Source organism: Octopus bimaculoides, chromosome 14 (assembly GCF_046866305.1).
Source record: "Octopus bimaculoides isolate indiv1 chromosome 14, ASM4686630v1, whole genome shotgun sequence".
Taxonomy (NCBI): Eukaryota; Metazoa; Mollusca; class Cephalopoda; order Octopoda; family Octopodidae; genus Octopus; species Octopus bimaculoides.
In genome coordinates, this window is record NC_142941.1 from 48,416,224 (window position 1) to 48,438,723 (window position 22,500).

The window sequence follows — 22,500 nt, forward strand, 5'->3', positions numbered from 1 at the left end:
ATATATAGTATGTATAATATATATATGTATATGTTATATATATATATGTATATATATATGTAATGTATATATATATGTATATATATATGTATGTATATATGTATGTATATATATATATGTATATATGTATGTATGTATATATATATATGTATATATATATATGTATGTATGTATATATATATGTATATATATATGTATGTATATATATATATGTATATATATGTATGTATATATATATGTATATATATATGTATATATATATATGTATGTATGTATATATATGTATATATATATATATGTATGTATGTATGTATATATATATATGTATATATATATATATATGTATATATATATGTATGTATATATATATATGTATATATATATATATATGTATATATATATATGTATATATATATATGTATATATATATATGTATATATATATATGTATATATATATATGTATATATATGTATATATATATATGTATATACCACCTGTCCTCGTCTGTTGTTATTATTTGTATATTCTCCCATATATATATATGTATATATATATATGTATATATATATATGTATATATATATATATATGTATATATATATATGTATATATATATATGTATATATATATGTATGTATATATATATATATGTATGTATATATATATATGTATGTATATATATATATGTATGTATATATATGTATGTATATATATGTATGTATATATATGTATGTATATATATGTATATATATATATATATGTATGTATATATATGTATATATATATATATATATGTATATATATATGTATGTATATATATATGTATGTATATATATATATGTATGTATATATATGTATGTATATATATATATGTATGTATATATATATATATGTATGTATATATATATATATATGTATGTATATATATATATATGTATGTATATATATATATATATATATATATGTATGTATATATATATATATATATGTATGTATATATATATATATATATATATATATATATATATATACTAGAGGTAGTCGATAGCTTCCGCTATCTGGGCGACCAAGTTAGTAGTGGGGGTGGGTGCGCTGAAAGTGTAGCTGCTAGAATAAGAATAGCCTGGGCAAAGTTTAGAGAGCTCTTACCCCTGCTGGCGACAAAGGGACTCTCACTCAGAGTAAAAGGCAGACTGTATGACGCATGCGTACGAACAACCATGCTACATGGCAGTGAAACATGGGCTGTAACTGCTGAGGACATACGTAAGCTCGCAAGGAATGAAGCCAGTATGCTCCGTTGGATGTGTAATGTCAATGTGAATACCCGTCAGAGTGTAAGTATCTTGAGAGAAAAGCTGAACATTAGAAGCATCAGTTGTGGCGTGCAAGAGAGACGATTGCGCTGGTATGGACATGTGGTGAGAATGGAGGAGGATAGCTGCGTGAAAAAGTGCCACACCCTAACAGTTGAGGGAACCCGTGGAAGAGGTAGGCCCAGGAAGACCTGGGCTGAGGTGGTGAGGCAAGACCTTCGTACATTGGGCCTCACCGAGGCGATGACTACGGACCGAGACCTTTGGAAATGGGCTGTGCGTGAGAAGACCCGGCAAGCCAAGTAAGATCGTTGCCAGTGCCCCTGGACTGGTTCTTGTGCGGGTGGCACATGAGATGCACCATTTTGAGCGTGGCCGTTGCCAGTACCGCCTGACTGGCTCCTGTAGGATTTTCGAGCGAGATCGTTGCCAGTGCCCCTGGACTGGCTTGTGCGGGTGGCACATAAAAGACACCATTTCGAGCGTGGCCGTTTTCGTGCGGGTGACACGTAAAAGCACCCACTACACTCTCTGAGTGGTTGGCGTTAGGAAGGGCATCCAGCTGTAGAAACTCTGCCAAATCGGACTGGAGCCTGGTGTTGCCATCCGGTTTCACCAGTCCTCAGTCAAATCGTCCAACCCATGCTAGCATGGAAAGCGGACGTTAAACGATGATGATGATATATATGTATGTATATATATATATATGTATGTATATATATATATGTATGTATATATATATATATATATACATACTTCCCTTGGCAAACAGGACACAGTCGTGTGTCGATAAGCCAGCTGGAGGAGATGTCCTCCTGGGGCTAAAAGCAACAGTAACATCCACCCCTAGGGGTCAGCCACACTTAAGTGGCAATATACTACACTTTATCGTGCAGTTACTGTTAATACTTCATTTAGAGAATTAACATTGCTTGTTTTCACCTTTTCAATATCAGTGAAGAATTTCACTGGAAAAGAAGATATAAGTTTGTCAGGTTTTTGTCTCTCTCACCAAGGTCAGCAGCTGTCGGACGCCGACGAAGGGAAATAACCCTGAAATCCGGATACGTTCGTGCTGCAGATCGAGGTGAGAGGGATAACTTCCCTTGGCAAACAGGACACAGTCGTGTGTCGATAAGCCAGCTGGAGGAGATGTCCTCCTGGGGCTAAAAGCAACAGTAACATCCACCCCTAGGGGTCAGCCACACTTAAGTGGCAATATACTACACTTTATCGTGCAGTTACTGTTAATACTTCATTTAGAGAATTAACATTGCTTGTTTTCACCTTTTCAATATCAGTGAAGAATTTCACTGGAAAAGAAGATATAAGTTTGCCAGGTTTTTGTCTCTCTCACCAAGGTCAGCAGCTGTCGGACGCCGACGAAGGGAAATAACCCTGAAATCCGGATATGTTCGTGCTGCAGATCGAGGTGAGAGGGATAACTTCCCTTGGCAAACAGGACACAGTCGTGTGTCGATAAGCCAGCTGGAGGAGATGTCCTCCTGGGGCTAAAAGCAACAGTAACATCCACCCCTAGGGGTCAGCCACACTTAAGTGGCAATATACTACACTATATATATATGTATATATATATATATATATATGTATATATATATATATATGTATATATATATATATATATGTATATATATATATATGTATGTATATATATATATATATGTATATATATATATATATATGTATGTATATATATATATGTATGTATATATATATATATATGTATATATATATATATGTATGTATATATATATATATGTATGTATATATATATATATATATGTATGTATATATTTTCATTTCATTTCATTTCAAAGTTTCAGCTCAGTGCTGCGGCCATGCTGATGCACCACCGTGTTGCTACACTGTTATTACATGGAGCCTCTTACAATATGTGGCACTTGGTGAAGAATGGAGTTTGATTTAGCAACTCTCATTTGCACCTCCTGCAGTGAGGTAGGTTCATCTGGGACTCTCGATAGGAAGAGGTCCAGCTTTGATTTAAAAACTCCTACATCTACTTTGTGCAGATTCCTCAGGCTCTTTGGGAGAATATTAAAAAGCTGTGGGCCCCTGAATCCCAAGCTGTTGCAGTAACTAGTCCTGAAGCGTGATGGCATTGCTGGGATCTTTGGCACTATGCAGTGCCGTCCCGTTCTGGCATTGGTGTAGCTTTCAATGCCAAAATTTGGCACAATTCCTTCCAGGATCTTCCAGATGTATATTACTGCATACCTCTCCCGCCTTCTCTCCAGGGAGTAGAGTCTTAGCTGTTTCAGCCTTTCCCAGTAGCTGACCAGTTGCAAAGAGACAATCTTCTTTGTGAATCTCCTCTGGATTGCTTCAAGGTCTGCTGTTAATTTCAGACTGGTGGGTGACCACAGCTGTGAGCATGTATATATATATATATATGTATATATATATATATATATATATATGTATATATATATGTATATGTATGTATATATATATATATATGTATGTATATATATATATATATGTATGTATATATATATATATATATGTATGTATATATATATATATGTATGTATATATATATATATGTATGTATATATATATATATGTATGTATATATATATATGTATGTATACATATATATATGTATGTATACATATATATATGTATGTATACATATATATATGTATGTATACATATATATATGTATGTATACATATATATATGTATATACATATATATATGTATATACATATATATATGTATATACATATATATGTATATACATATATATATGTATATACATATATATATGTATATACATATATATATGTATATACATATATATATGTATATATATATGTATATATATATGTATATATATATATATATATATGGGAGAATATACAAATAACAACAGACGAGGACAGGTGGTGTAAATAACAAAAGTATATATTAGTATGACGCTCGGGAATACGGAAAGTCTTTGACGTTTCGAGCTACGCTCTTCAACAGAAAGAATACGGAGACAAGGAGAAAAACACGGAGAAAAAAAATTGAATAATGTTCAGTCAACGGTCAATCATAATAATGGAGGAAAAGTTCAAAATATATATATATATATATATATGTATGTATATATATATATATATATATATATATATATATATATATATATATATATATATATATATATATATATATATATACACACACACACACACACACACATATACATATAAATATGCATACACATACATGCAAATATATTGTGGTTTACCTTTAGACTCGTGTATTGTTGTCGTTTGACCTTTTGACATTTGTTGCTTTAATTATTCTAAATTCAATTATCTGCTGTCTTCTTTTCTCCATCATTCATTTATTCAAATTGTTTTCATTCAATCATCTCTCCACCTAATTAGTGTTTATTAATGATTTAATAGCTTCGTTTGTTTTTGTTATTATGAGGACAGCTCTTTAACATTAGGAGATATGCTCTTTGCTGTCTATCTGTCCGTCCGTCAGTCTGTCCATCTAATTATCTATATCATTACATGGAGGCCATGCTGGGGCACTGCATTGAATTTTACTTGAATGAATTGACTTTTTTAAAGTAATGGTACTTATTCTATCTGTCTCTTTTGCTGAACAGCTAAGTTCTGGGGATGTAAACACACCACCATCAATTGTCAAATGACAGTGGGGGCCAAGCAAAGACACATTCACATACATACATACATACATACATACATATATATATGTATACGATGGGCTTCTTTCAGTTTCCATTTAACAAATCCACTCACAAGGCTTCGGTCATCCCTTTCATTGAGTAGAATTGACAGGATAGCAAACCAATTACTATTGGGGTATTTATAAGTTATGTCCTTCACATTCAGATTTCAAATTCTGTTGAAGTTGATTGTGAAATCAATAAAATAATGTACCAGTTATGTACCGGAATTGAGTTCATCTTGAAGATTGACTCATCACTTGTCTTTAATAAGGAAGAGCCCGTGGTCTTCTTTTGCCTGGTGGTGATGGTGAAGAAAGTGGTAAGGACATAAATCAAAAACTGTATTTGATGCCTTTGGAGGCACATTTTTTTCCCTCCCCACCCAAATGTTCAAGAAAATCACCCTGGGTCCTATATGCAAAGTTCAGCTTATACTACATTCTTTAATAGATAAAGGCCTTACTTGTTTCCTGCAAATGCAAAACCTAAATTGGGGTGTGAGTCTAACAAACTGGTGTGACTTTTATTCCATCAAATATGGTTTGTGGTTGTAGATTGGCAGGTATGTAGCTGGGAGAAGCTGCATATCTTTGGTGTGACAGGGTTATATGGGGGTTATTTGTGGACTACCCTAAAGCATCCTCTGTGATTGCCACATATTTTAGGGAGCTTAACTTGTTGTTATATTGTCGTTGTTTTGCCTTATTCTTAATATTGATTGTTCTTCATTGATGTTGATTTCACCCTTTTCTATCAAAATGAACCTACCCAGTCCCTTGTTTGCTATTGTTTTTAATTTACCTTTATCCTGTCTGCAGGAAACCCTTTAATGTCCCTCTTTCATTCAGGGACGGGCTGGACACTTTGAAAGGATCCATCATGAATAACCGTCTGATAAGGGTACACCAGGCACATGTATCACAACCATCTGTGCATGACATAGTGATCGCATACCAAGATAAACAGTGCATGACCTTGCAGGTAGGGGCCCAGTTAGAATTTTCTTGAGGTCAAATAGCCCATCCCATTCAAAAGGTCCTTGAATAAGGTTTGTTTATCAATTAAGAGCTAATCCTTCATTCCCCTGCTCCTTTTCCGGCATCCATTCTGTTCAATGGGGAGCAGCCCACTTTTTTCCAAGTATCTGTACAGCTCCCCTGGCCAAAGCATCCAAAATTAGTTCCCATATTAGCAGAAGGCATGTTACTGTTCTAAAGTTGGATGCAACATTTCCCTTTTCCAGATCCTTGGCACATAACAATGTTTTTCCCTTTGTCATCCAGCTGGGTACTGTGCCTTCCTACTAAACACTCATCTAACTCTTGTGCTATCCTTTCATACAGTCCTTTCAGCTTCTTCAGCCAATAACCTTGGACCCCATCCAGCTCTAGGCTCTTCTAATTTGGGAATTTTTTTAACTGCTTTTTTATCATTTCTGCTGTTATCTTTGTCTTCTTGGACTTCTATATTTCTTAACCTATCTTGGATTTCATGCAGCCACTCCGCTTCATCATTATGTTCTACAATTTGGTCCCAATCCCTCTCCAGAATGCCTTGCTTTCCTCTGCATCTGGTATCATTGTTATGTGTATTTGCCCATCTAGTTCCTGAAACAGTTTCTTCTGATTTGCTTCAAACAAACTGTTTTGCCTGAACTGTCTTTTTCTATTGTCATATCTTTCCAGTTTTGCTTTGATTGTTTCTACACTTTATTTCAATTCTTCCAATATCACATCATAATCTTTATCTCTTGTTCTTTATGTTCTTTCCAGCATTATTCTTATGCTTTCCTTCTGCAATTCCCCTCTTCTCCAACTATCAACTTGTCCTAAATGTCTTTTTAACTTTGTTTCTCACAAATTCGTCTACGCCAGTATGGTTCTTTACATTCCGCTTGTTCTTTTCCTTTGTATCCAACTCTATCTGCAGCTACCATAGCTACAGCCCAAACAATCTTGTAAGCTTCACTTATATTTCTTGAATCTATCTTTTCAGTTTCAACCTTGAGCTTGCATCAATCAGTGCACCTCAGGTTGGCGGATGTTTGATCCTGGTTTTCTCTAATTTATTGGCACAGCATCCTCACTGTGTTTTGTTGGTCATCATCGTATTCTTGTGATACAGCTCTTCCTATGACTTCTGCTTCATTTGCTGAGAATACATTTAAATTTACACTTTGCTCAACGTCTTCACTGCTGCCTTTCATTTTCTGTTCTCACTGGGCACGTTATCTGTTGGCGAAGTATTATTATTATTATTATTATTATTATTATTATTATTATTATTATTATTATTATTATTATTATTATTATTATTATTATTATTATTATTTGTGTTCTGAGTTCAAATTCCATGCACTGTTTATCTTGATATGAGATCACCATGTCATGCACATATGGTTGTGAATTATGTACCTGGTGTACCCTTATCAGACGGGTATACTGGGCTTCATATATTTTACCCCAGTGTCAATTTGATGGCATGCACTGCTCTCTCACTCAGTAATAATAATAATAATAATAATAATAATAATAATAATAATAAAAATAACAAGAGCACTCAGAGAGCACAAACCTCCGCCAAGGCAACACTAATGTCCTCTCAACAATTAGCCAGAGATGATTTTTAAAATGAGAATATCCGAAATAAACTTGACTTCTCTCACAAACAACAATACTAAAAATGAACCTGACCACTCTCAAAAGTTAAGTAAAAAAAAAAATGGAAAAATAATCCAGAATCCTTCTCAGGTACCTGATTGATCCCAAAAGTCATGAGGCCAAACATCCCTGAAAGTTTCATCTGAATCCATCCAGCAGTTCTTGAGATATCTTGTCCACGGACAAACAACAAACAAACACGATTGAAAACAATACCTCTGCCTTTGCTAAGGTGGAGGTAATAATGGTGTTTGACCCTCTGACTGATAACTGATGAGAATTTGGTATCCTTCTGTGTCTGTTTTCCGTTTGTCTGTGCATTTATTATGTTTTTTTAACTTATTATGTAATGAAATGCCACGTACTCTTATTTTGTCTACAGTAAGCATTTATAAATTTTCAATACAGTAAGAATACGAGCATCACAAACCACAACACATATCCAAGGCACTCAGAGCTATGCTCAGTAGTGCAGTGAAAGCATGTGATAAAACTAAGACTACTGAATAATAATAATAATAATGATAACAATAGTTTCTAGTGGTGCTGTTTTTATTGTTTGCTTTCTGTAACCAATCACATCTCTGTGGACTTTGGGTTTGTAGTGTTCTCCATTGTATTGTCAGTAGTCTTCTAAATAATGGTAGTGCTTAAGGATGCTGTACTCTATAGGTTGAACATCTACTCCTACATCACAGAGCTTTGCTTACGGTTTGGTTTGCATCTTCTTTTTTAATCATCCTCAAGCTACTTAGGACTTGCTCCTGTCTGTGTAGACTGGCATTTGCAAGACTATCATTTAGTAGAATCAATTAAGAGTAGAGTGAACTTGTTGTGAGGAGTGACAAAAAATCCAACATTTCAGACACAATCCTTGTTCAGGGAAAAGTTGAAAGGAGAGGAGTAAATGAGAGACAGCAGAGTTTTGCATCCCAGAAGTTAAAAACAAAAAAACAGGCTTTTAAGGAATACAGGATTGCGGAAGCTTTATTAATTTTCCTCTTGTTAACTTTTCCCTGAAGAAGGACTTTGTTTGAAATATTGGATTTTCCATTCCACACAACAAGCTGACAGTACTTTTTGCCATAAATTCTGCATCAACAACAGGCACCCAAGCATCAAATGCCAAATCAAAAATCCGTCAAAGCTGATGTAGTTTTTATCTCTGACTAAACGGTCAGTGATGTTGCAAAAAGCAGGTGGACAGAGTTACACTAAATGAGAGAACACAACTGTTCCATCCACTGATGAAATGACATCAACCAATATAATCTGTGCAATTTTTTAGCCCTTAAAACCAAAATGAGATGATTTCTCAGGATGATTACCGAAGTCTACAGTGTTGTGTTCTTAACAACACATCCAAGTTAGGTTGGATGCACAAATTTATATATATGAATAAGTATATGTGTGTGTGTGTGTAAGTTAAAAAACATAATAAATGCACAGACAAATGGAAGACAGAGAGAGAAGGTCACCAAATTCTCATCAGTTATCGGTCAGAGGGTCAAACTCAATTTCACGCCTTCAACGATTTGAAGACAAAAAATTGTGTTTGACCCTCTGACCGATAACTGATGAGAATTTGGTGACCTTCTCTCTCTGTCTTCCATTTGTTTGTACATTTATTGTGTTTTTTTAACTTATTATGTAATGAAATGCCACGAACTCTTATTTTGTTTACAGTAAGCATTTATATATATATGTCTGTGAGTGTGTAGGTCTCTGTTTGTACCCCTGACATTTGACAGCTAGTGTTGGTTTGTTTACATCTGCAGCCATTTTTCTCAGTTCTTCATTAACAAGAAAGTCACTTTTCTAGAATTCTCTCCTTGCTCATATTTTTCTTGCTGTAATCAATTTGAAATTGTTGAAGAAGGACATCAAACTTTATTGATTTCACCTGAAAATGTCCTTAGCACAGTCCCGTCATTGAGAAAAACCTTAAAAAAAACTCCACCAAACTGACTCCATGGACTATTAGAGCCAATATCTCTGAGATTGATTGTGATGAGGAATTGGTAAAGAAGAGTCTATGAAGATTGTTTCCAATATCTAATATGCAGGAATCAACATTAAAAGTGTGTCTTCAGCAAGCATTACCAAAACTCCCTCGAAGACCATAAAACATTTCAGCTTTGAACAATAACCAACTCTCACAAATCACAAAAGCAAGAACATTCTTCACACATCTGGGATGGTGCCGCTCCTAGACACAAGAATCTAAACCTTTTTCAAAAGTTTTTCAAATTCAACCATTCACAAGATGCCTACAAAACAGCAAGAACCCAAATCAAAATATATAGATTCATTCTCAATGTTTTGGTAGATTCCAATGTGAATACTGATTCCTGTTGTTTTGTTTTTTTTGCCACCGGAGAACACCTCCTCCCTTGAGACGATGTATCTTCCTCCTAAAATAAGAATGCAACATTTTCACAAGTCTGATGGACTCAAAGATACAAAGGAGAGGATAAAATATATGCTATTAATAATTTCATCAGTGCCATCTTCACAGGAGAGGATCTAAGACATATTTCATCCACCAATATATTTTGGAAGGGCTGCGAGCTGGCAGTGTTGTTTAGCATGCTGGGGAAACCTTTCATCCATCATTATGTCCTGAGTTCAAATCCCCCCGAGGTCAACCTTGCCTTTCATCCTTTTGGGGGTTGATAAAGTAAGTCCCAATCAAACACTGGGGTAGATGTAATCGACTTCATTCCCCCTCCCCTGCCTCTGAAATTACTGGCCTTGTGTCTAAAATGGGAAATCAGCATATTTTTGGAGGACAATCCTTTGTAGAAGATAAAATATATGACAGTAGCCTTACCATCAGTAATCTATTCATTGTTAAGGACCACAACTTTATACGTAACCCACAAATTTTTGTTGGACAGTATTTAGTTTGATGTTCATATTACTAAACTATGGTGTTTACTGACAAAAACCTTCAGACTTTAACCATTTCACAACAATATTTCTTATGAAATACATTGTTCATTATTTTCATTTGACTTTGAATATAATCAAGAATTTAATAGAATTTAGTAAAATAAATGACTTTGTCATGATAAATTTTATTTCAAATTAGTCACGAATCGGAAGAACGGTTGGAACATCAGAGAATGGCCTGTTGCAAGAACAACAAAAACTTAACCAAAGAACAGAAACCATTTTCTGCCTTCAGGGAAACAAATACAAAAGAGGTGGACTGGACAATATTTATACTACCTCTACAGATTCTGAGTTCAAATTCTGCCAAAGTCAGCTTTGCTTTTTCATCCTTTTGAGGTCAGTAACATAAAGTGCTTAAATTAGAAGCCATTATTAGATCTGTTGGTGGAATATAACAAATGGTTCTTATATAAAGAAGGAACCAATTCTTCCTAAATTCAAATGCTGCTGTCTCAAAAGAGCAAGATATTGGTTAATGTAGACCTAGTTGTATTACCCCTTAAACAAAAAAGGGATAACCACACTCTCCTGTGATTATAGATTAGTTCAGCTTGTATTGACAGCAACAACAACAAAAACAATGCGATTGTTGTTTTTGGCCACAAAGACTACACAGCTTTTTGACTTTGTGATATGTCTCTATTTCCATAGCAACCAAGAATAATTTACTTGACAAAGCCAATAGACAACATACCATAAGATACCATCAATAAGTTAAGGAACAAACTCATCATCATCATCATGGTCATTTAATGTCCATTTTCCATGCTGGCATGGGTTGGACGGTTTGACAGCAGCCTGCACCATACTTCTGAGTGTGTTTTGGCAGGGTTTTTATAGCTGGATGCCCTTTCTAACACCAACCACTCCATAGAGTGGGCTGTCTCTACAAACTGTCTTTGTAATAGATTGACTCTTACAATGACCCTAACAGTGGACAACTGGTGCTTTTCTCATGACAGTTTGATTACTATAGTGGTCACCTGTAGCCATTTCAGTTTAAATTGGATACACCTGGCACGTTGTAGCTTCTGTCTCTCACATCATGGTACTGCCATGATATTGTGACGGATGGTTTAGATACACCGTGCCAGTGTTGTAACAGTAAACAAGATAACAATGCAGCCATAATAACAATGTAACAACCCAACAATCAATATTCCAAACCAATCAACACCTTCCGACTGTGAACTCAACTCAAATTAACATACCAACTTCACTCCAACACAAACTGTCTACTCACACCACTACTATTTATAATTGCTCGGATCAATCTATTTCTTACAAGGAGGTGTCATGACTCTCACATCTCCCCTTTTTGAGATTTCAACTTCTGTAAGAAGTGAAATTCATTTTATTTTTCCTTTTCTTTTTCCAGCACTTCCCCTTCTTTTTTTTTTTTTTTTTTTTTTTAGAAATCTAATATCTTTTTTCATTTTGGCATTACTTCTAAGAGTGCTGTCTGTTTCCTTTTTCTACTTCTGCTTCTATGAGGCTCAATCTCTTTTGGTGCTGGCACCTCAAACATGTCATAGCAGACTTCCATTGGTGTTTCCTTTCGTTCTTCAGTATGTCTCGTCTTTAATTGGTTTAGGTGTGTCTTATGTTCCCAATGTTGTCCTTTAATTACATACATCATGTTTCTTAATCTTTTAGTTACAAAACCATCCTCCCAACCGTCTTTTTCATTTTGTAAATTTTAAAATGAACTTAATCTCCTACTTCGAAATGCTTTGTTGTATTTTCTGTATTTCCTTTAAATATATTTTTTCTAGCAATAATTCATTGAAGATCGATTTTATTTTTCATGCAAACATTAACTCTGCCAGAGATTTTCCTGAAATGGCATTCAGATTGGGCATTACTTTATATATCCTCAAGAATTTTGTTAGCACCTTGTTGTTTACTATGTCATTCCTTGCTTTTTTTAATGCTTGCTTGAATATATCAGCGAATCTTTCTACCTGCCCATTTGACCTTGGGTGGTAGGGTGGGATAAAAATATGCTTTACTGCATGTATTTTGCAGAAATTTTTGAATTTATGACCTGTAAATTGTGTTCTATTATCTGATAGCAACATGTCTGGAACACCATATCAGGCAAATAATTCATACAGGAACTTTATTGTTCTTTTGCAGTTGGTTTATTGCACCTGCATACCTCTGGCTACTCCTGCCTCATCTCCAGGAGCCAAGAGACTGAAACTTATACAAAAATATTTTTAAAAAAACATATATATATTTGTGGCCGAGGAAATTTGCATAATAAGAGAAATAGCTCTAGAATGGTCGGTGGCATGTATTTGAACGCCATAGACAAATACAGGTACATCAAATACCATACAACATAAATTCTTGATTTGTGATAATTATCTTTGTCTCTTGAGGATGTATCATAATAACCAAATGACAATTAAGGCCGGTTCCACTTGAGGAGGGGAAATAATTTCAGGAATCAGGAATTCTCCAAGTTTGACCTTCGTCAATATTAAAGAATGGTATTTTACATTCATACTTTGTCTCAAATCTTTTTTTGTTAAATTCATAAATATCTTGCCATAATTTCTGAAAAATATATTGATTCTCATTCAGATGCCTCTATGATATTCAGAACACTGGATTTTAAGGAATTCTCCGGGGTCTGACAAGAAGATATGAACCTGAACCATGGAAATTACTCAAAAATATGGAAAACTGTAAGTTTTAGTAGTTTTTTTTTTTTTAAATCAAGAATCACATCTGAAGTGATTGTATAAGAGGGGTACGTTGAGAGGATTGTTGGCATGGAAACAGACATGGCACCAATATATTGTAGTTGCAGTTAAGAGAGCTAATTTAGGATTATATAAAGAAAAGAAACCTTTCAATAATTGCTGGAATAGATATTTGTTTCTCTTTTTATATCGTTTGGTTTTAAGATTTCCTCAAGAATCAAATTCTAGTGAAAGACAGTAAAAAGAAAAGGGCACCGAATTTGGTTCTTTCTGACATTAGATAAAACGAAAGTCATCTTCAGGAAGGGAATTGGAATTATCATTAAGAATCTGCAGAAAATGAAGAACGTGGTACAATTGATATCCGAGGAATGGTGAGAAGTAAAAGTCTCTTTGAAGAAATAGCATTTTTAGAATTTCATCAGTTGTTAATGAAGAACTATTGACCCAAGTGGATGAGTTTCTAATCCTGGCTATAACACCTACAGACATGCATCTAATTCATTTTTTAAGTTGGAAATATTCCAGTAGTAACTTTGGTGCTTGAGTGTTGGGTGCAACACTTGCAGAGCCAAACATGTTGTATACGAAACTTGAATGCCAGAGAAACTGCCAAAATAATTTCATCTTCAAAATATTTTGGGACGGTCATTTTATATTTTTGCCAAATAAACACACACACTGTATTATATTCGTTCTTCACTCATTTATTACTCTTCTTATTCTATCTTATGTCCATTGTCTGGAAATCTTTCGTCACACATCTGTGATCTCTTCAGCAACCCCTTCCATCCACTTGTACCCTCCTGCTCTACTTAGTTCATTCTGTCCTTCTATGTGTATCTTTAGCTCTGTGTGTGTGTGTGTGTGTGTGCTCGTGTGTTTCAATGTGTTTTGCTGACCACATTGTTTGTGTCCGTCCCCTTCATACAGTTGTTACCATTATAGTTGTTGTTCTTAGTGGCACTTACTATGTCGACCCTCCCCTCACCTACGTTTTCTCTTCTGTTGCTCTTGACCCTTATTTCGACATTGTCCTTGTATCTTTCTGTGTCTGTGTGTTTGTTCATGTTGTTGCCATCATGGTTATTGTTGTTGTTGCAGCCGTTTGTGAAGTAACAGTTTGTATGCTTGTGTGTGTATATGGGTTTGCTTACTATTTTGTTTGCATCCGTGTCCTTTATATATTTGTTTTTGTTTGTTTACTTATTTATCTTTAATTCTTATATTTCATCATAAGTATGTGCATGTTTGTCTTTTGTGTGTGTATTATACTGTTTGTATTTGTGTCCTGTTTTCTTTTTCTATCCTTCAGTCTTTAGTTGTTGTGTTGCATGGTGTGTTGGTGCTGGTGGTGGGTTTTATTGTTCCATTTGTGTTTTCTTTTGAGGCTCAATTTGTCTATTACTATGTGTGTGGCCTCTTTAATCTAAGTGTTGTGTCTGTTCTATGCATTGATAATACCTTAACCTCTGTTATTAATCGAGCCTCTCTCTATACACACACACACACACACACACATATCATTATTATCATCATTTAACGTCCGTTTTCCATGCTGGCATGGGTTGGACGGTTTGACTGAGGTCTGGAGAGCCAGCAGCTACACCAGGCTCCAATCTGATCTGGCAATGTTTCTACAGCTGGATGCCCTTCCTAATGCCAACCACTCCAAAACTGTAGTGGGTGCTTTTTACATACCACTGGTACAAGGGCCAGTCAGGCGGGCCTGGCATCAGTCACGTTCAGATAGTGCTTTTTACGTACCACTGGCACAGGGGCCAGTCAGTGGGTACTAGCATCAGCCACATTTGGGTGGTGCTTCTTACGTGTCACCGGCACAGGGGCCAGTCAGTGGGTACTAGCATCAGCAAGGCTGTGTCACTTGAGTAGAGATCTACTTTCCATTTCTTCATGCTATAACTAATTAATTGTTGTCTGCAATACTGAATATACTCAAACATTCACTTATCCATGAGTGGGGGATCATGCCATAGGCTTTTTTATAATCTATCCATGTTATTGTTAAATTTTTCTAGATTTCACTTCTTTTAGAACTGCTTTGTCTACATATAATAGATTATGTGTTCCTTTAGCCTTCTTCCTGCAACCTTTCTGTTCTTCTGGAAGTAAATTCTGGCTGTCAAGGTGCTCATAAGTGCTTTCTGAGAGCATTCCTGTTAACAGCTTCCACACTTATGGTAAGCAAGTGATTGGTCTATAATCGCTAGCTGTATTACCCTTGCTTTTGTCTTTCATAAGAAGTATTGTTCTCCTCCTAATCATCCAATTAAATATGACTCCTCCATTCAGGCAATCCAGGAGTTGTTCCCTCAGCCTCCTGTCTAAGCTACCAAATTTCTTTAACCAGCACCCTTCAACTAAATCTGATCCTGGGCCCTTCCAATTCAGAACTTTTTGTAACACTTTACTCTTTAATACACTTGTTAGTTTTAGATCTGGCTTCTTCTTGCTAACGACTTCTTATTTCACTTTCTATAACCATACTGCATCTCTGTTAAGATTAATTGGCTTATCCCAATTACCATTCCAGAACTTTCTAGCTTCTTCGGCATTAGGCTTTTCATCATCAGTAGTTTCTTCTACACGATTTATTTGGTGATAAAATCTCCTCTGGTCTCTCTCAAACAATCTCTTCTCTTGATACTGATCTATTCTTTTCTGATATCTGGAAAGCTTACCTGCTATTGCTATGATATGCTGTTTTAGCTCTTCCATGACTATCCTAAAGATTTCTCCTTGACTAAGTACTTATTCTCAAGAGAAGATTTACATCTTGTCTTTCCTAACTTTTCCTGTTTCCAGGTTTCTATTCAACTCAGATCTTAAAGTCTTCACTTTATTTTATAATCTACAGTAACTACTCCTCCTCCTGCATAAATCAATAAGTTAGTATAACCTATATTTTTTAGTATCGATCCTGCTCATAAGAGAATCTACTTTCCTAGTAGTATCTAGCAACACCTTTTAATGTTGGTAATTTTTTTCTTTCTTCTTTACCCATCACTTCCTTCAACTCATCTAAAATCTTCTGATCTTCCTCACTTAAGTTGCTGGTGTCAGTTTTCCCTTCTTGATTGGTGATGCTGTTATTTTTTTCTTGTAGGTTCTTTGTCTTGAACTCTATAACCTATGTTGTTTAGCTGTTTTACTGCTTGATCACTGTTTATTATTATAAATTAAGTACCAGTGAAACAGTGGGGTCGATTACATCGACCCATCCCCTCCCTCAATATAGCTGCCCTTGTGGCAAAATTTGAAACCATTATTATTATTATTGTTGTTGTTGTTGTTTTACTTCTCAGAATTCTCGATCTTGTTTGTTCTGGTTGGTTCTGTGAGAGTGGACAACAGTCTGCTGTCGGACGTCTCACGAGGGTCTCTTTCCATGCAAATATAAACTTTGATAATTGGTTGTTAGTTATCATGGAAGATATTATTTTTATAATTTTTAGTTTTACCAATTTTGAATATATCGCTCCTGTTTAAAACCTCTTACCTACTTCACAATTGCATTTCTAGTTCTGCTTTGAAGGAAGTTTTACTTCTTAGACTCGTGTTTTTATGTGCAACGATGTTGTTAAACCTCGTTAACAGCACCGTATGCAGGTCCTTTCCGTTTTCATTTACGCACAGATAAATTTTTCACTAGAGACCTTAATGGTTGTAAAGATACTATATCAGAGGACAGACTAAAAAAGGCCTTCAAAAAGAAAACTGTCTCTGTTCCCACGGCAGAGGACACACACACAGCATTACAATCATGGCCCGCACACCCACCTTCACATTCCATGACTACCACTGGGATCGATCAGGTACCAAACAAGCCTTCTGGATTATTTTTCCAGTTTTTTCTACTTAATTTTTGAGAGCGGTCGGGTTCATTTTTAGTATTCTCGTTTGTGAGAGCAATTGAGTTTATTTCAGAGATTCTCATTTTAAAAATCATCTCCTGCTAATCGCCGAGAGGACATTGGTGTTGCCTTGGTTTGCGCTCTCTGAGTGCTCTTATTATTTTCATTATCATCTTTCAATTCTGTTTCCATTTCTTGCTGAGTGTCTTCCTGACACCTAGGGCAGAGAAATGCACTGTTTACATTGGTAAACACACCAGCTTGTTCAGTTACAAAGTCATGTGATAGAAAAAGGAAAGAAGGAAAAAAAGAAAATAAAGGGGAGAAAAGGAAGAAAATTCACAGTGACAATGCAATACTCTTCTCAATACGTGTGACCAGTTACCAGTTAAGTCAATCTTTTGCCTTTCCTGCATGGATGGTAAGCCAAAGATGATCCGCAAATAATTTTCAGTTCCCTTTTTGATCATTCAGTTCCCTTTTTGATCATTCAGCTCCCTTTTTGATCATTCAGCTCCCTTTTTGATCATTCAGTTCCCTTTTTGATCATTCAGCTCCCTTTTTGATCATTCAGTTCCCTTTTTGACCAGCTCCTACAATCACTGGTTTTGTAACTGTCTTCAGATGCCACATTTTTTCAATTTCAATCAGCAACTCTTTATATTTTCTAAGCTTATCAAATTCTTTTGCCAAGATCTTATAATCACAAGGTATGCTCATGTCAATCAATAAATCGATTTTATTGTTTTGGTCTTTCACAACAATGTCTGGTTTATTATTATTATTATTATTGTTGTTATTTACTTCTAATCTGTATATCTGTTACAATCACTTGCTGAGACACACCCAGCTTCCTAGGGCAAGTAAAGGATAATAGATGTTACAGTATGACTGAAAGCTTGGGGAGGGGAAGTGGCAGGGGTAAAAGCGAAATATCTTCATGTAATAAAACACAGACATTTAAATTGATAGGGTTTTTCTGAGGATGTGGACAGTACTTGTCAGCACAATCTTTTGGATTTCTCTGAGACATGGTTCTCCTGGGATGTTATCTCGATGTTTCTGACATCCCTTTTTAATCATATCTAGGGCTCCTTCAATAGCAAAGACAGTTCTGCTTTAAGTTGCCACAGCTTTTGTATTTCAATTTCCAGGTCCTTATATTTACTTAATTTGTCAAATTCCTTTACAGATATATTTTTATTAGTGGGAACACTTACATCTATTAGTCTACAAGTATTTTCTTCCCTGTCTTTAATAATTATGTCTGGTTGATTAGCCTGGATTGTTCTGTCGGTGTTCACTGGGAAATCCCAGAGGATAGTGACATTTTTACCTTCAACGACTGGCTCTGAATGATGTTCTTACCAGTAAGCAGGAGTGCTTACTGTAGTATTCACATATTTTCCAATTATTATTATTATTATTATTATTATTATTATTATTATTATTTCCATGTGTAATTTCCTTTGAATTCTGCATCTTTCTCATATCATTCCGAGAGTGACTCTGATGTCCGAGGCAAAATTTGGTAACGCATACATTTAACCTTCACTTGCATGGCTCACAAGCATCCCCACAAGGGCATAAACAAAATGGTAAATATTTTTGGCACTGACTTGTTCAGACCTGTTTTCAAGTTGCTCCTCAGAATACTGGCTTTGACTATGCATTTGAATTGATGCTGATACAAAAAGAGACTTTTGAGAATTTAGATGTCTACCCAAACAAGGTTCAGATGGAAACATAAAGTTTGCTTTTAGGCAAATTATTCAAGAAACCGGAATTTTGCAATATTATTTTTTATTCACTCAGTTTTACCTGTTTACACTTTTATCACCTTCAAAGTATTCTCCACTTGAAACAAAGCATCAGTCTAGACTTGTTTTCCATTGTTCGAAGCAGTCCTGGAACTTTTGTAAAGTGATGCCTTCTAACACCTCCATCATTTTTTTGTTTGCCTCTTCCACATCTGCAAATTCCATAGCACCAGCTTTCGTCATCAGTGATGACCTTCAAAATGAGGTCCAGATCAATTTTCAGTTCACGAAACGCATTCAGTTGTGACTGCTTTTGATCTTCCGTGAGCAAGCGAGGCACAGATTTTGCTGTAAGTCCTTCCATTTGCAACTCCTCACTCAAAATTCATTGATAGGAGTTACAGGACACACCAGTTATGTCAGCAAGTTCCAAGATCACTTCACGAACCTTCATGATGTTTTCATTCATTCAGGAGGTCGACAAACGCCTTGAATGAGGTTTTGGTCCTCAAGCGACAAGTGACCATTCCTAAACCATGAAAACCGCTCGTGAACTTGTGTTTTGCTCATAGCACAGTCTCCTTGTAAGCTGTCTGAAGCATGACAATGGTTTTAGCTGCCATTTTCCCTAGGAGAAAACAGAATTTCACAGAAGCACACTGTTCCTTCATTTCAGCCATTGCAAAAATTGATGAACAAGACGATGCACTGCAAAACAAAAATGCATCATGTGGCAGTACGACTGCACATGATGATGATGTTGGTTGACGAACTGATGATGCCTGAGGGTCACATCAAGTGGCTTCTAGTGGTGGAAGCCTGAACTACAATGGGTTTGTCCCACAGAGAATGTTTCCAGTTACTTTTGGGTACCCCCTCGTATTTATTCTTCTTTTATTTGTCAATATAAACACATGAGAAATAGTGCAGCACCCATAAAAATAAAAGCAAAAATGAAAACTACCACACAAAACTAATAAAACAAAAAGAAAAATTAACACGAATACTGGAAAGCAAGTCTTCCATATTTTTTTTTCAAAAAGGATCTTGCTGTTAACAATGGCACAAACCTGAACAAATGTAGTGAATTTCTTCTAACAACAAAAAAAACAAAACAACTACAATACTCTCATATACTAAACAACAAAAAAAAAAGAAAAAATGCCAAATTCAACTAGCAATAAAAATTTGATTGGAGAAATAATTTCTTCTTTTGCAGATACAAGCTCGAGACATGCACCATTTTGATGAAAGGGAAAAACAGAATTATGAGAGAAAAAAAAGGGTATATTTTTCTACCTGAATTTATAACACAGGCATGAGAGAGAAGGAGCTTATCTGACCTGTATATTACCAAATCCCCAGAGGTCTTTCTTGTGCAATTCAATGGACAATTTAAGCATCTCTCATTAATGCGAGGACTGTGATCTCCTACAAAAGATGCTGAAGTGCCTAGGGATGCCATTTGTGTTGTTTTAAAAGTGATGAGGGTATGTAATGACAAACTTAATTAGCGGCCCGTACTTACCTACAAACTAATCCTGCAGTATTTCAGGTTAAATTGTAAAGGATAAAAGGGACAATTCCAAAACCTAGTTTGGGGCTCACTTTCATAATACAATACATCCAGTGGTCAACATTGACATGGCTCTGGTGATACGGGGTCAGGTGATATGTCAGTATGGACATAATAGTCCTCCAGACTTTCCAAGAGCATAAAATTATCCCAGAACTATGTTTTGTAGTGAAAAGCAAGAGAGCATTCTGGATGCTTCTTCAGAGCAGAAAGTCCTGTTGCTGCACCTATAGTAGTGAAGGTAATTTAAGGGTTTAGGTCCAGAAGAACTGGACACAAGTGGACAACTGTGAACATATGTTTCTGTCTCAATAGCTAAATGCTAATGGGACTTTTGAGAAAGCAGCAGTAGCAGTGTATGGGGAGTACTGTTGTTTTTAGGGCACCACAAGGCACATAGTTTAACTGTCCCTGATGAGTCATAATGCGTATATCCCCTCTTAAACAGTGAGGTGTAATTTGAAGGACATTTGATTGCTGCTATTTCTAGCAGGCATAAAGGTTGAGACTCTCACTGCCTATAAGGTCGTCAGTCAAGTTATTGTTGCTGGCGAAGGTAAAGAATACGCACACTCGATGTTTAGGGTTTCGGTTTTTGTTACGCCGAAAACGGGGGGGGGGGGAGTGCGTCTTCTCACCTCCTCCGCCGTCGCCATCGTTGTTGTTGTTGCTGTTCTAATATTACCATCGTGATGGTGAGGCGGTGAGCTGGCAGCAGAATCGTTAGCACGACCGGGCGAAATGCTTAGCGGCATTTCGTCCGTCTTTCTGAGCTCAAATGCTGCCCATTTCGACTTTACCTTTCATTTTTTCGGGATCGATAAATAAAGTATCAGTCAAGTATTCAACTGTCTACTCCACACCCCCAAAATTTCAGGCCTTGTGCCTAATAGCAGAAAAGAAAAGGCATAGAAAGGCTATCGTCGTCGTCGTCGTTGGCCCTTTTTTTTTTTTACTTTGCACCATATATTGGAGTCATTAGCGCTAATTCAGCGCTGAGCGAGCAGTTCCATGATCAAAGACAGCCCAACCGTGACCATTCTTTCCTTTCTGTCTCTCTAGGACTCCAACAGAAGCACGTTCGCTTCTTTTTTATTCCTTCTTTCTAAGGTGGCAAACAGACAGAACCGTTAGCGCGCTAGTGGAAAATGTTTAGCGGCATTTCGTCCGTCTTTACGTTCAAATACTGCTGCAATCTATTTTGGCTTTTAGTCCTTTCGGGGTCGATGGAATCGATAAATCCCATTCCCAAATTTCCGGCCTCATGCTTATAGCAGAAAGGGTCATTTCTTCTTTCTAAGACGGCGAACGGATAGATTCTTTAGTACACCAGATGGCGCAGGGGCCCACTTGCCATCGGGCAAGCTGGCAACCTGGCCAGTCCGTCACTGTATGCATGCATACATACATACATACACACATACATACACACATACATACACACATACATACATACATACACGCACGCACGCATGCTTGTATGTTTGTGTTTGTTCCTCACTACTGCTTGACAACCAGTGTTGGTATGTTTACGTCCTCGTAACTTAGTGGTTCAGAAAAAATGAGACCGATAGAATAAGTATCAGGTTTGAACAAAAATAAGTATTGGGGTTGATTTGTTCGTGAGTTGAAACCTTTCAAAGCGGTGCCCCAGCATGGCCGTAGTCTAACGACCGAAACAAGACAGAAGTTGTTTTATAAAAAATCTGACTCAGTTCTATAAGTTGTAGTTTGGTCGGTGCCTGTCTCGAAGACCGTCTGACCAAACTTCACGTCATGGCCTACCAAAGCCAAATGGCTATCGAATAACTTTTACCTTTTCCTCCTGATCTCTCTCTTTCTCTCTTTCTCTCTCTCTCTCTCTCTCTCTCTCTCTCTCTCTCTCTCTCTCTCTCTCTCTCTCTATGT

General features: G+C 36.1%; 1 protein-coding gene and 1 long non-coding RNA gene across 3 annotated transcripts in view; one reads left to right on the forward strand and one right to left on the reverse strand.

Moving 5' to 3' along the window:
- The window catches only part of LOC106878004 (cytochrome P450 3A24), a 49,754-nt gene that overhangs the window by 23,352 nt on the left and 3,902 nt on the right, over positions 1-22,500 (reverse strand). The window lies entirely within an intron of this gene.
- The window catches only part of LOC106875543 (uncharacterized), a 17,806-nt gene continuing 1,170 nt past the window's right edge, over positions 5,865-22,500 (forward strand). The window contains exons 1-3 of the long non-coding RNA XR_016244344.1: positions 5,865-6,030; positions 13,260-13,363; positions 20,236-22,500. The exon at positions 20,236-22,500 is cut by the window's right edge and continues 431 nt beyond it. This is a non-coding gene — a long non-coding RNA (uncharacterized LOC106875543). The remainder of the gene's footprint in view (positions 6,031-13,259; positions 13,364-20,235) is intronic.